Here is a 14,206-nt window from a genome sequence, read left to right as displayed (position 1 = left end):
AGACATGATTACATCTCTCAGAAAACAATGCCATCTATGATCAAACATTCTTGCTGCAGTCACTGGGTTTCGTCTAATCAGTCCACATTTTTCAGACCAGTCAAGTTCATCTGCTTTCAGATTTTTCCCTTCTTGTTTTATTATGGTACTAATAATTTCAGGCCATCTGAGATCCGGCAGAACTAAAGGATGCAAAGAAAGTCGGAATACCTAGCTGTCTTACAAGTGCAAAAAGGTCTTTTTGAGTAAACTGCCAATATGGTGGCGTTCCACGGATTGGTCTCAAAAACTTGAATATTTTAGATAACGAGTCTGGGTTTGTTAGCATATCCGATGTTACAGGAAGTTGTGCAGGACACAGGTAGCCTTCACACAGGGCATCCACGTTGGCAGGGCTGATCTCAGTGACTCCTCTGTACATACTTGGCAACAGAGCATCTTGTGGCAGGCTAAGGGTCCCATCTCGTAATGCCTGGCCGAAAGTGGAGTTAGCCAGCGCACCGCCATCACTTGTCCTCCCGTAGCTGCCCACATCGACTACCCGGAAGCAGTACTGGGCATCTACCACTGCCAGGAGCACAACTGAGTAAGTCCCCTTGTAGTTGAAGAACAGGGACCCTGAGTTGTCAGGGGCCTTGATCACAACATGTTTTCCATCGATGGACCCAAGACAGTTGGGGAAGTTCCACCGATGGAGGAAGTCAGTGGCGATGCTTCGCCAGTCCTCAGTGGTGGGGACTGGCATGACCTCCTGCACCAAGGCATCCCATATTGCCCTGGCGACCTCTCCAACAATCCCTGCTACGGTGCTCACTCCCACACGATAGCTGAAAGCTATGGTGCGGTAGGAGTCTCCAGTGGCCAAGAATCTGCAAAAACATCAACTAATTACTTAGGCAAAATGAACAAACAAAAAATCTGTGGTGAACAGAAGAACATTTACTTAAGTACCATAGCCCTACTTGTGTACAAATTTGAGGTACTTGTACTTTCCTTGAGCAATTTTTTTTTCATCCCCTTTCTCTATTCTACTTCTACTCAACTGCATTTTCAGAGGGGAAATATTGTTTTAAAATTTATTTTTTTTTTTTTCAACAAAATTAATTTTCCTAATCCAACTGTAAAATAATTCTTTTTTTATAATTAATTAGTAATAATAATACAATGATATTATGTATAATAGTATCATAGTCCCAGTTCACTTTTAAACCTTTAAAATAATTTTCCTTGGATTATACTTAAATAACATTTTCAATGCAGGACTTTTACTTGTATCGGAGTAATTTTTACAGTGGTATTGGTATTAGTACTTTATACATTAAGTAAAAGATCTTAATACCTCGTCCACAACTGCAAAAAATACAGCATTAGACTATATTACAAACTGATAAATAGCCATGTAACAACCTATGAAATGAATTTCCAACCCATATAAATTACAAAACAAAATGTAAACTCATAAAGAAAAAAATAAATAATGAACTCACCATAGACAAATTGCGAGGCACTCAGCCGGCTCAATTGCGCGCCGATAACTGGTGTCCTACCTCCCAATTCACGGCCCCACTTTTGACAGCAGGTTGTCAAACTGGTCTCTATCCAGCCTGAAATATCGCTGGAACCTGGCGCCATCCAGCCGCAGCTCCTGCACCAGCTGGTGATATTCCCCAAGCTATATGTGATGGTTCACTGGTAAAATTTGATAATACCTAGAATATCAAAGTCAACTACGGGCGGCAGATCCTTCTCCTATTTAGCGCCCAAACTCTGGAATAACCTACCTAACATTGTTCGGGAGGCAGACACACTCTTGCAGTTTAAATCTAGATTAAAGACCCATCTCTTTAACCTGGCTTACACATAACATACTAATACACTTCTAATATCCAAATCCTTAAAAGAATTTTAGGCTGCATTAATTAGGTAAACCGGAGCCGGGAACACTTCCCATAACACCCGATGTACTTGCTACATCATTAGAAGAATGGCATCTACGCTCATATTAGTCTGTTTTTCTCTCTTATTCCGAGGTCACCGTAGCCACCAGATCCAGTCTGTATCCAAGTCAGAGGGTCACTGCAGTCACCCGGATCCAGTATGTAACCAGCCCAGATGGTGGATTAGCACCTAGAAAGGACCTCTGGAGCCCTGAAAGACAGCGGAGACCAGGACTAGAGCCCCAGAGACAGAAAAATCCCTAACATTGAACATTAAATTACCTTTCAATAAGCTCTAGAATTACATTACATTACATTACATTACATATCAAACAATACACTAGCATAATGAGAAAACTGTATCTAATGAGTACAATGAAAAAACACTTCAAAGGAGTAGCCATTTTGACCACATGGTCATTACAAACAACAAACAAAATATGTTTTTAAAATATTTCAGCAAAATATCCCCAATCAAAACAAATAAGAAATAATCAATACACAAACACCACCAACACGTTTCACTTCACTGATGTAGGTATGTGCTTATATTCTCAGAAATATATTAAACCATGAAAATCAATATATAAGCAAACTATTTAAATATATTTCTTATTATAAAATATATTTTGTTTCAGAGTCAATTTCATGTTCTTGGAAAGGTTTTGCATTATTTTGCTTTATTATTATGCTAATGTTCATGAACTACTAACCAACTGAACAATGTACACAAAAGATTAAGATTAAAGAAGATTAAAATAATAAAAAAAACAGCATTATTTGTCAGTGACTGTTTCGAAAATGATATATAAAAGTATACAAACAAGTTAATAATAACAAATCATGTGAACCTGTCATTATCATGTGAACACAATAAACTAACGAGCTCATTAACAATTTCCTCATTACTCAATTAAGCTGCACAATTACAAAAAAGCTATTTTATGTGGTTCAAATTTGAGCACACTGTGTATCAACAATAGTGAAGCTTGCTGAAGATAAGAAAACGATAAGAATTTATTTATGTGTAAAATATGTTGTCAGTTTCTTAAGCTCTATTTGTAATAATTCTAGCGCTGCGTCCGAAATCGAATACTTCCCTACTATATAGTATGCGAAAAACAGTACGCGAGCAGAGTAGTATGTCCGAAATCATAGAATTCGAAAAACAGTAGGCGAAAAGTACCCGGATGACCTACTACTTCCGGCGAGATTCCGAAGTGCGCATACGGTGGACACTTTACTATCCCATGATGCCTCGGGGGAGGATTTGTCGTCGTTATTTTTGAAAATGGCGGAAAGCGGAGACGCGGCTCTATTCAAGTGTAAGTTCTTTATAAAACAATTTTTGTTTTTTTTTGTGGTTAAATTGTATTTGTTTAACATCATATAAGTAAACGGTTATCTTGTTAAAAGTTTAAAAAATGTAAATTGAGGGTGTCCTTTTCCAGCCAATTCAGAAAAAATATAGTTTTATCATTATTATTACGGAATAGTCCGGGCTAATGTAAATCATCTAACTAACACTGTTTTCTTTAAACAAAGACGTTCGTTGTTTAGCAGTTTAATGAGATGGTTACAAAACTGCAGTAAACTAAAACGTTTTTATTTCTCCTTTACCAGTGTTGATATTATGCACTATTTGTTGGTTACATAGCAAGCTGCTGTTAACAACTGTTAACAAGTTACCTCAGCTTTTCCATGTAACATTAATAGATTGACCATGGTTCATCACGTCTGTGCTGATTTTGCAGGGACTGATGAACACACCCGTGCTCTAATACAGTGGAGAGTGGCTAATGAAGCCCTCTTCACTGGAAAGAGAAATGCTGCAATTAAGGGTTTTGAGTAAGTAACGTTATACAAGACAAATGTAATATGTTAATTTATTCTAGTGTAGATTCAATGGTAAGTTAGTTGTAGATGTTAAAATTTCTACTCAAGCTCTTACTAAATTCCTTTTATGCTTGATTTCTGTGCATTTATTGCAGAGTTTTTATCACAGAGCAGAGGCTGGAGGGCAAAATGTCTGCTCTTCAGATAAAAAAAAAAATGGGAGAACTTTAAACAAAAATATAAAGTAAGATTTTTTTTATTATTATTGTAGTTCACCCTTAAAATGAGAATTCTGTCATGATTGAATCATGCTCATGTTTGGCCCTGTAATGCGATCATTTAACAAATCATATGTTTTTACAATGTAATTGACTGTCTTGATATTCTGTTTTCAAATATTTGTAGGATCTGAAATGTCCACAGACTGGGGTGAGCACTGAGGAATGGGGGGTTACAGCAGCATCCTGGAAATGGTATTCTGCCATGGATGAGGCAATAGGGGGCAGACCCTCCATCACACCACCCACCCTTATTGCCTCATCTGGCCCGGATGTTGCTGTTACCTCTCCATCCTCAGTGAGGTTAGAGCGTGAAAGAGTAGGGAGGAAAAGGAAAGATTTTGAGGAGCTGATCCGAGAGATGGAGGAGAGGGAAGCTGAAAGAGATGCCATTGAAAGGGAGGAGAGGCGATGGAGAGAGATGGAGGAAAAGGAGGAAAGAAAAGAAAAAGAGCGACGAGAGCATGAGAAGAGACTAGAACAGGAGGCCAGAGAAAGAGAAGAAAGAAGAGACAGAGAAGTGAGAGAGAGAGAAAGGGAGACAAAAGAGAGAGAGGAAAGATTTCTTCAGCTGTTAGAAATAATTGCAAAAAAATAAAGGAATCAATTGATACACACTCTCTTTCATTTATTTGTTAGTAAGTTGTGTCATGCTGGTTTTGCAAGTTTTATTACAAAACACTTAATTCCCAGGGATTTGCAGTAGCTAGATTGTCAGTTGTAAAGTGCTTAATATGTGGCATTGAGTAATTAATATTTTTTTATTTTTTTTGTATTTTGTAGCAGATTCCAGATGGTTTTTGAAACAAGTGCCGCACTGTAGAGAAATGCCCACACACTTCAGACACCGGTAAAATGTATTTGTTTTATTTTTGTGTATTTAACTTTTAAACGGATACAGAATACAAAGCTTAAAACAAAATCACATAATTTTGGCATAAAGTACTATAATAGAGCTTAAAGCACCACCAAAAGGAAAAGTATTAAGAACATTTTTATTATAGTGTCATGATGAGGAAAGAAAATTAACTTCAGCAGCTTCAGGTAAGGTAATTTTCACAGGTTTCTTAAAGATCTAAAGGGACTTTGATACTAGCAATGTCATTTGTAGGGCATCGCTTTAAAATAACTCAATATATGTTCCTTTCAAAGCATGTGTACAAGATGAGGACTTTACACCTTGGGTAATTTTGGATTTAGATTTGAAGTAAATAATTTGTAATTAAGCTCAAGTATGTGATATGTAGTTAGAATGTTAAAGATTTGGTATACAAATTCACACACAGCCTAAGGCAGTGTGCCAGTGGTTGGTGGGTGTCACCTCTAGGGACCACTGTATCTCCCAGATCCCCTGTCGATTAGCCTGGGTCTGCAATATCCCCAGTTACCATGTGCAGCCGCGAGGAGGCCCGACAGGAGTCTTGGTGATGGAGAGGCTTTGTCCAGCGGCAGTGAGCTGTAAGACAGAGGGATGCACACAGATGGCCATGCACCTCTCTAACTACTACTACTGCACTGTACGCATCACAGCACCCTGTGGGCTGTGCCCACACACACACACCTAACTATTTACATAATAACTAACATAGACAAGCTGGAACACTGTCAATCTAAGAACAAGAACTGATTTTAACCTGTGTTAAGTGTCCTACAGGTAATCGTGCTCATGAAGAGCAGGCACACAGTTGCCAGGTGCCAGACACCGCTGCAGCTAAATTGTCCCGCACATGCTCTCTCCTGCGCTGGCTTCTGTGTTGCAGGGTTCAGGTGGGCCATCGTCATCCTCCGCAACTTCTGGATCAACTATGTCCCCCATTACTAAGACAGAGGTTGTGGAGCACCGTACAGCATGCTATGACATCTGGCACAAAAGCAGGGCTGACTTCCAGTGCCTTGAAAAAAAATGGAACGCCAGCGTGTTTTCAGCATCCCGAAGGCCCTCTCGACGATGTTCCGTGCACGAGAATGCTTCCTGTTGTAGCGAGCCTGTACAGCATTCTGTACAGGCTCTCTGTATGGCGTCATGAGGCAGATGGGCGCACTCAGGCAAGGATACCCACCATCTCCAAGGATGCATTTTCCTGCAGGTGGAAACAGGTGGCCAGTGTACACAGGGCTGTTCTTCAGCACCCTGGCATCGTGCACAGACCCCAGGATACCCCACAAAAAATGTCGAGGAACTTCCCCTGGTGGTCAGTGATGGCCTGCAGCTGTACAGAATTAAAGAGCTTCCAGTTAAAGTAGCACTGCACATCACTTGCTGGTGGTTTAATGTGGATGTGACAGCCATCTATAGCACCAGCTACTACTCTGAAAGCTGGAGACCCTGCCAGCTGGGCAAAACCTGCTCCCACCGCCTCCAGGTCATCCGCACTGGGGAAAGCGATGAGTTGCCTCAAAATCCCGATGACTGCCTTGCTCATTCTGTGCACAATGTCGTGCACAGTAGACTTCGGGATGTCAAAGGTGAGTGACACTACCCGGTATGATGCTGCATGGGCCAGCCAGTAAAGGAACACCAGCACCTCAACGTCCTTTTCCCAGCCATGGTCGCATTCAGGTTTCACTGCAGCAATCAAGGATTGGATGGACTGCCGTGAAAGTCGGAGTTTGGGGCGGAGGTCAGCTCCATCTTCAAAATACAGCCGAAGAATTGGCACAGCAGCATTCAGGTGGCAGTAGATTGTAGGGCTCACAATCTGTAAACATGTATATAGTTTTATTTTAGAATACAATTTTAATTAACAAGATACTTGTTTCTTGTGTTGGCTTATTTATAAATATAGTATGTCTGTATTTATATGTATACGATCCATTTCTTATGCATGATGTATTTGAATATATGTATGTGTGTATATATTATATATATATTATATATATTATAAATATAATGAAGACATCAGATGTAAAAGCCTCTAAGTGTCAATTGCAATTTTCTCCTAGAATTATAGGAGAAATTATTAAAATATTAAAAATTAAAATAAATTTTTTGACAAAAAAATAATTAAATTGATCAAGCTTGTATATTTAAGTTCAGTTATTTCACTAATGTTAATGAAAAAGAGCTATTGCCATTAAAAAAAATTTAAAATTGCTATTAAAATTGAACAATGAATGAATCAATAAAGATACACACATAAGTTACATATGTAACGTTAACTCTATTGATTCATTCATGTTTATTCATCGATGATAATAGCACAAGTAAATAAATTACTTTAATCCTTGCCAAAAATCAACATCTGTCATCGTTCACAGGGTTGTGTGTTTTTCTGAGGTAAAATTATTAGCTAAATAAATGATGATACTTACGTTATTGAGAAATTCCGTAAAAGCTCTCGACGAAGGCGTGATCTGCGAGTAGCTGGGACCGACGTCTCCTCTGGACTGTGAGCTCGAACGACGTAAAAACGCCGATGAAGGCAGAAAGCAGAACTAAAAACATCGCTCGCAGTTGGTGCAGTCAGTGGAATGGGCTCTTTAAATTTTCGCGGTTATGATAGCGTATGTCACGTGACATTTCCAATATGGCGCATGTAGTATGTCCGGACTCCATTCATATCACCCGTATTCATACTATATAGAACATACATTTTTTAACGGTCGTGAAGTATGTTCTAATTTAAATGTAGTACCTACTCACATAGTACGTGATTTCAGACGCAGCATAGGTCCCGTCTTAAATTTTATATAGATATGGCAAGTACTTCAAATGCCCAATCTCAACCAGTCAGTCACCGGCTATGTTCACAACATCACACCTTTACGACATGGGGTGAAAGGACAATACTTAGAATGGAGCTCCACCTTGAACACCACAAGTTTACACACTTTGTGGCGTTGTTGCAAAACTCCTTCAAAGTATCTCAATCTTGATAGACTGGTAAACTTTAGTTTTCATTCTTACAAATACTTATGTATGTGGTGTGTGTGTTTTTTTTTTTTTTTTTGTCTCTCCTTTTAATACTTTGAATCTGTACAGGAAAAAGGTACTGTCCCAGGAATTTTACAATTTTGATACCATACTGTACAGACTTAGAATGACACTTTGAAGTTGAAAAACCTGAAAATGCTGTTACATGTTTCTAGTCGGCAAGCAAAATTTTCCAAACCAATGCATGTATCAAAACCAAAATTTGTTTTTCTAAGGTCTTATTTTTTTATTTTTCTTTGTCATGTTTTAGATGCCCTGTCCAGCTTAATAATGTGGTTGTCCAGCCATCAAGAAAAGAGAAGGTGAAATGGACATAATGTTCACACACCAGTCCAAATGGTGTTGCTTGAGTGCAGTAGATTACTCCTACAACCCCACCATAATGGCAACAGTTCAAGAACCAAACAATAAGCCAAATTCTGGAAATGGACATGGAATACCACAGAGTAAGTACTAGTGGTGGGGAGAGGGGAGAATTTTAAAACATTAGTTTTATCAATCATTCAGTCTATACTAAACACTTCAAGAAAATGCTGGTAGCTTGGTTAACAAGCAGGTTTACTATGCTCTTTACACCTCTGCTCATTCTGCAGATCCAGGAACTGAATTCATAATTAAATATCAGGTACTAGTAGCTGTATTAGACCGTTGACCCAATAACTTAAGTTTATGGTGCTCCTTCAGCTAACATACAACTTTTACAAGTCAACTTGTTACTTTAACCCTGATCAAGTCTCCTCCTCTAAGAGTTGGCTGACACCTTGTTGCAAAGTTACTTAGTTACTAGAATATATAAAGTGGGCTTTGAAAGTAATGCAACTAAAAATATACCATGAGACACTAATTCATATTGTTCATGTTCTGCAGGTTAATATCACCGTCAAAATAATCCAGATGGAAAGTGAAGGTCATGCCTTTCGTCAGGATCTTTTCCTGGAAAAAGCCATCTACACCATAGCGGACACCACTGGAATCATGGAGCTTACAGTCTGGGGAGTACAACACAACCTCCAGCTGGACTCTTGGTTCTACATCACCAATGTGTAACTACGTGTCTTCAGAGGTACAAAAATCCTGTCAACCACAAGACACCACATTTTCAGCCACAACATGCACTGACCCCACATTTCCACTTCAGCCAACCACATCGGAACACGTAACCGGCAACATCATTGGCGCCAAAGTCGGCATCATTTACCTTTGTCCACTTAAGCACAAACTAAATCACATGGCACTATCCTGCACTGGAGTCCTCTGTGACAAATGTGACACATTTTACAAATCTGACACCATTACACTACACACACATGCTAAATTTAAAATAAGAACAACAACATCTGATGACATCAAATCAGTCAACACTGAAAACAACATTCTCAGATCCACAATTCAAATTTCAAAAACCGCCACGACAGACACCATAATGGACTCCCTTTTAGACCTCCCCACAATGAAAATGACCATACACAACCATTACATCACCCACCTGGCATATCTGGAACAATCACATCCAGACACCCCGCAACCAAGCACTCCTCTCATACACTTCTCACCATCTACACAATCTGCTCCTCCAAATGACCTAGCTGAACTCGACCTTTTTATGGCTGAGTCTCCTATGGACAGTCAGCCGAAAGCAAACAGGCCAACTTCCCCAGATACCCCAAATAAGTAATGTATTATGTTTTTAAATGGCAACAGCTGTTCTTTGTTTAAATTTCAGCCCAGTGAGCATTTAAGTAGCTTTTTTTTTCACTCACTGTTTTAAGTACTTTCTGTAAATATTGAAGCTACAAGTTATGTAATCATTCAGCTTTTCCAGTCTTTGACTATTGGGACCTGTGTTCTATTTCTGACTACTGTGAATAAAGAAACATTTCAATGCTTCACTCTCTTGTTGCATTCATTAAAGTGCTACTAAAAATGGTTATAGATGTCTTTCAGTTAAAAGAAAAGCTTTAATAGGTAAGACATCTGAAGAAACTACCAGAAGTCTATACACTATGGCAACAAGGTTATGTGTCTTGACTTGGGGAAAAGACAGGAATTTTGTCAGGCTTGTAAAAACCACTTGTACCCCATTTAAGACAGTTCCAATATCTTCTAAATTTAACATGGCAGCACAAGATGAGGTAGAGATCAAGAGCATGTCATGAAAGACTACATGCAATGCCACCTATAGTTTGGCATGTTTACAAATCAATTGACATTTTGCAAATTTATTGCAAAAATGAACAAATTTGAAACTCCCAAGAAATAACTCTTGCCGTTTGACCATGCCTATATATATATTTAATATGACTCTTCAAGTTAATCATAAACTGCATTACCATTAACCTGATACAGCTCCAATGTTCTGCCAGCAGTTTGGGTTGAGTGTTAGGAGAGTTTGGCATATTGTTCTATATGGGTGTATATAGGATGATGTATGGTGAGGTATTTTGTTGGGTTGTGAGATATGTTTGTAGAATGTGGAATTTACTTTGGGTATGCCATGTTTTTTTTAAGGAGTTTTAGTCAAATTTTACAGGTATTTTAACTTTGCATATTGCGCTGCTTAAAATGCAAAATAACTTAACTAACATTTTTGTTCATTCTCATCTGAAGTTCTGTTCAATTTCGAACTTGAGATCATTCTCATACCTTAAATTATCTTTTTTATAGCTACTGCATGTGCATTTACTGAGTGGTGCATTCTGCTAAGGTCATGGGTCATGGGTCTGAATCCAGGGTGGTTAATGTTGTTTCTTTTCCAGAATTTGGATTTTCAAATGTTCTTTTTGAAGCAGAAATGTGTTTGTATATTTTCATCTGAACCTCGTGTTCAATTTCAACCTTTGACCTCATTCTCACACCTTAACATCTCTTCTGCAGCATGCCAGATGTGCTTTGATTGAGTGGCGCACTCTGCTAAGTCACTGGTTTGGAGCCTCTGAGGTCAAGGGTTCGAATCCCAGGTGGATAAAGTTGCTTCTGTTCCAGACGTTGAATTTTCATTGTCTTTTTATATTGAATCAGAAATGTGTTTGTCTTCATTCACATCTGAACCTCTATTTTGACTTTTGACCTAATTCTCACACCTTAACCTCTCCTCTGCAATCTGTTTCACATGCATTGCCTGAGTGGTGCACTTGGCTAAGCTGCTGTTTCTGAACCACTAAGGTCGTGGGTTCGAATCTGGCAAGGGTAATGTTGCTTCTGTTCCAGATGTTGGATTTTACATGTGTGTTCCACTTGTTTTTTGGTCCTTCTCATCTGAAGTTCTGTTCAATTTCAAACTTCTCTACTTTTGAACCGATCTGTTGTCCTGACGTACGTTCTATTTCTGCCGTTTTTCTTCCTCCCGCTCTGTTCTCGGCTAGAGCCCTTCAGGGCTTGGCCCCGGTATCACTGCTTGCAGCTATATTTATAATTTAAATTTGTCTGTTTTTCAAACTGTGTGCCATAAATCAACATCTCAGGAAAATGTAATGGGGTTTCAAATCAAAATATTACTTTGTTATGAAACAGGATGTTGATTTCATACATGTTCTCATATGAGGACACCGGGACTAAAAGCATGTTTATTACGCATTTTGGGAGACATAAAAAACGAACAGGGAAAGAAACTATATTTCAATATTCTATGAAATATTATATTTTATTTATGAAAATCTTGTAAGTTATTGACTACATTACACTTATTTATTTATTTTTTTTCATTAAATTTTGCCCCAAAAACACATTAATATGCAAATTAGATTTAGTTAGTACATTGTATATAAGAAAATCAGTTTATGGTCATTTTACACATTTTGCAGAAAGAAAAAGCTATATTGAATCATTGTGTTTACATAGTTGATCTTTTGTTCATTTAAGTTAATTCTAAAAAAAAAAAATTTTTTGCCTATGCATGTTCATTCATGTCTTTTTATTTTTTGAAAGAAATTGAGTCCTGATGTCCTCTACCGAGGACATAGCATAACTCATGAATGAAATATATTTTTACATCATTTTTAATGCTCTAAACAATGTAAAGACATGGAAAAAAATAAATTTTTCCTAAAACTTTTTTCTCAAAAAATAAATTTTTCCTTCGACATGGGATCCATATGCAGGCTTTTATTGCAGAGACTCGTAGTCGTACAGGCAATGGTCAATACCAGCAATATCAACAACGTAGGAAGAACAGAGAATCAAAATCAGTAACAAGCAAGGGTCGGTAGGTAGGCAGCAAAGGTACGGAAAAGGATATCAAACAGGATCGGCAACAGGAAAACAAACAGATAATAATGCTCAGAAAAAGACAGACACAGCCAATCAAGACTTCGCGTTGAGCTGTAGTGATAGTCCAGCTTTATATACAAGCCCTGATGATGAGCACCTTGTGATGGTGATCAGAGTCCAAGGACGGGGCTTGTGGGAAATGTAGTGTAGTCAGGTAGATGAATGAGTGGATGCGTGTGTGTCAGTATTCAGGTGAGGGTGCCCTCTGCTGGCCAGCAGAGGGAATCACGGGGTTCGTCTCCGTGACACTCGGGTCTTAAGAGAATACAGATGTTTTGTCTACACCAGGGATAGGCAACTTCGGTCCTGGAGGGCCACTGTCCTGCAGAGTTTAGCTCCAACCCTAATTTTATGAGGGCTGAAGCTAAACTCTGCAGGATAGTGGCCCTCCAGGACCAGAGTTGCCTATCCCTGGTCTAGACGTATCCAGCATTTTGGAGAGTGAAACCGATATTTTTTTAAACCGGGTCCTAGAGTGGATAAATCTGAAAACGCCACCCTTGCATTTTCGTGTGGACAGCAAATCCGTATATTTTCTGAAACGACGACATCATCAGTCCACGTCTCGCTCCTAGTCAGACACCTCTACGTCATGTAATGTAAGAGCAACAAAAAACATGACCCAAACACTGAACAATTGTCTTTTTATTAACTAACATTAACACAGATTAATAAATGTATTGTTCCATGTTTGTTTGTTTGTTGTTTATGCACATAGTCCAAGTCGTCTTCTCCATTTTTAGTGTATCTCTGTGGCAGAATTACAGGGATGGGTGATACCACTTATTTTGTTGTCGATACGATACCAATATTTTTATAGGCAGTATCGTCGATATTGATACCGATACGATACTTCTGAACTAAACTTTTAAATAAGGAAAATTATTCAATTACTAAGAGTGAATTGTGTGTTGATTAATGCTTAACTTTGTTTAAAACACATTTTAAAATTCAATATGCCTTAACTGTAATTTATTAGGTTATATATATATTTTTTTACATATGGTTCAAATGTGTTTTTTGTGTACACATGATTCAAATCTACAAATACTACAGTTGAACTATGGTCACTTGGTTCATTATCATAAGGGACTGGCAGTGACAGGCTGTTGCACGCATTAAAATGCAACCTTTTTATTCTGACCGTGTATGATTTATATTAACATTACAGAATAGAACATTATCAATATTATCTGTCAACATTCAATTTAAATAAATGTAATTGCACAAAATATGTAGGCTACGATTTAAATTTGTTTATTGTGAAATAACTCAAACATATGTTTTTTTTTTTGTCCTCTGATAAGCATTGTTCAGGGCTGCCGTTCCCAAAAGCTTTAATGCTTTCTCATGATACTTTTGGGAATCGCAGCCCATGCACTGTCAGACGTGAGTGAACGCTCTCTGTGATTGATTGTTTCTGTCTTGCAACAATTGCGTGTGTTCAGATGAGCGGGAAAATAGTTCGATCCTACACAATTACTTGCGAACAAAGGTTATTCGTCCAGTTCAATGCATTTATACTCATTATTATTGTTTTTTTAATAAACAAAATCACTGGTAATTAAAACACCTTAGTATCTATATTTTTTGTTTGAGTATCGACCCTTTCGCTACTCCCGTCAGTATCGATATATCGATACTTAGGATCGATATGCCCATACCTAATTACAGCGCCACCAAATGCTGGTCTGGCATATATACTACATTGTTTTGTGTCGGTTTTCGTGGTTTCATATGGACCCAGATGTTTCTTGAGATGAGGAGAGAGACGAGGAGACGAGAAGGGAAAGCTCTGGCTTCGTGTGGACGTAACCTAAAATATGGTCATGCATAATAAGGTAATATGCTAGTTGTCACAGTTTAAACCCTGGTTTCTATGTTTTTCTGTTTCCTGCCTTGTTTTCAGTCCCTTGTCACCTTAGTTTTCCTTAGATCCCTTGATTAGTTCATTA

The 14,206-nt window shown here is 38.3% G+C and overlaps 1 long non-coding RNA gene across 1 annotated transcript; it reads left to right on the top strand.

Moving 5' to 3' along the window:
- Positions 1-3,012: 3,012 nt before the first annotated feature.
- On the top strand, positions 3,013-4,050 carry LOC109067279. Its single transcript, XR_006157098.1, has 3 exons — positions 3,013-3,262; positions 3,692-3,785; positions 3,929-4,050. It is a non-coding gene; the product is annotated as an uncharacterized LOC109067279 (long non-coding RNA).
- The last annotated feature ends 10,156 nt before the right edge of the window (positions 4,051-14,206 follow it).

Source organism: Cyprinus carpio, chromosome A4 (genome assembly GCF_018340385.1).
Source record: "Cyprinus carpio isolate SPL01 chromosome A4, ASM1834038v1, whole genome shotgun sequence".
Classification (NCBI taxonomy): Eukaryota; Metazoa; Chordata; class Actinopteri; order Cypriniformes; family Cyprinidae; genus Cyprinus; species Cyprinus carpio.
This window is presented reverse-complemented; position numbering and strand designations above follow the sequence as displayed.